The following is a 2116-nucleotide window of genomic DNA, read 5'->3' on the forward strand; positions in this document are numbered from 1 at the left end:
CGAGTCGCGGAGGCGCCGCCGCTGCAGTCGCTGCATCTCCCAGGTAAGCGCGCGTCGGGCTCGGTCCTAAGGCGCGGCGCGCGCCAGCCCCCACCCCGGGGCTGTGCCAGACACCTGCGCCGCGGGCCGGGGACACGCGGCCCTGGTCCCGCGCCGGGGGCTGCCAGGCTGGGGGCGCTGCGGGCTCGGGGGCGGGCGGCGGCAGGGAGGCTGCGTTGGGGGCGCGGGAGGGAGCCGCTGCCGGGGCGCAAAGGACAGGTTTATAATCGTGCCCTACTGTGGCGCTTTGGCCTTTCTGTGCGACAGAGGACGCCCCTTGCAGCCTCTTCCCTCCAGGCCCTCCCCACGCCCGTTTACCGATGCCCAGGCCTAGGTTAGCCGCTGCCAGTGCGAGGCGTAGGAAATTTGGCGCAGAGGGTTTGAAATGCAGCTCCCCTCCTGCAGGCAGATTTGGGGAGGTCCGTGCCACGGAAGGGTCCCCAGTGAGCGTGACCCCCGGCAAGCGTTCGGATGCCCCTCTCGGGTCCGCAGCACCGCAGTCCTCGCGGGCGAGAGCGTCGCGCTCACTGCAAACGCAGACGCTTCCCGGGTGGGAGTTGCCCCCCGCCCTGAGCAGAGAGCGGTCAAGGTGGAGGGGCGGGTGCTGCGCTGCTCTGTCGTCCACACCCTGTGGCGAGTGGTGCAGCCTTTGAGGGAGGATCTCCAGAAACCCTTTTCCTGTGGCTGCAGTTATGTAAATGAAGCCTTAAATGAGGTGAGAGGAAAATCTGTTCGTACTGCCTTCCTGGTGACGCTGTGTTGATAGCGTGGGTTCGTGTCTCTGATCGCACATCTCTCAGAATTAGCTGGCTGGGCTGTGGCCCGTGGTGCGTCCATTGCTTAATTCACCTGCTGTATTTATCGGTACTTCTCTGCGTAGAGTCCCTGGGCTCCCACAGCTGGACAGAACACCTCCCAGCGCCCTGGCCAGCCCCTGCCCCTAGGAGGGGATCAGTAAATGCTGCCCTGAACACCAGGCCTGCTGGGACCACTTCCTGGGGCCCAGCGATGGAACCTGTAGCTTGGAACCAGCAGGAAGGTGGGGGTGAGACAGCCGCTTGCCTGATGAGATGCCTTAAACTGGGCTCCCTGGCGTCCGTCAGCTGCTCTGGCTCCGGGCTCACCCCATCACGTGAGCCTCAGAGGGTTCGGATGGGGGCGGGGAGCGGCAGGGCCTCCTGGGTCTGTCTGCAGAACGCGTGTATGTCAGGGTGTGTGCATTTTTCTGGGGAACGGGTCTATAGCTTTCATGATTTCCAAAGGGATCTGTGATTCAGAAAGGCACCATGATTTAAACGCTACGTTAAAAATGTCCTCTCCGTCTTGACAGAGGATGACGTGATGGGGATCAGAGAGAATGCGTGTCACGGAGGACGTTATGCTAGCTGTATTTTTATCTTCTGGTCTTTGTTTTGTCCGTCTTCCTAAATCTTTTGAAGCGGCAATAAACAACTGTTTTAACTATTACACAAGATTGTAAATGCTCATTGTGGAAAATGTGCAAGTTACAGGAGAATTTCCTAAAGAAAATTAAAATCACTCATCACTGATTGTGGTTTAAGGAGATCTCTGAGGAGTACAACTCTCCTCTTAGCAGCTCAGTGGTTCCCCGCTTCAGGCCTGTGGGAGCCACTCCCTGCAGCAGAGGCTAAGAATTAAAAGCTTCCTCAGGGAGAGGTTGTGCCAACTTAGAGTCGAGCCTATTTATAGCTGGCGAGACGGGAGAGCTTGCACCACGGTGCAGTCTGGGGACCTTGGGGCCCAGGCGCCAGTGGCTGTCTGCACCCCGAAGGCTGTGGTCCAGCCCAGCACCCTCAGCCGCACTGCCCTTGGGAAAACACTCTGCTGAGGAGAGAAGCTCACCGCCTCCGCCGGTGGCTGGTAGAGCCATTGAAACTGTCCCCGGAGAATGGCCACAGGTGCCGAGTTCACCTGAGCCCACAAACCTTTAAGCAGGCAGGTGCTGGGATCAGGCAGGAGAATCTACACACACCCAACTCCTATGCTTAAGCAAAAGGTGTTTCCTGGAGGGGGCAGAGCTGCAGGGATGGGCCCAGCCACATCTGGGGCTCAGACA

Source organism: Propithecus coquereli, unplaced genomic scaffold (genome assembly GCF_000956105.1).
Source record: "Propithecus coquereli isolate 6110/MARCELLA unplaced genomic scaffold, Pcoq_1.0 Scaffold658, whole genome shotgun sequence".
Classification (NCBI taxonomy): Eukaryota; Metazoa; Chordata; class Mammalia; order Primates; family Indriidae; genus Propithecus; species Propithecus coquereli.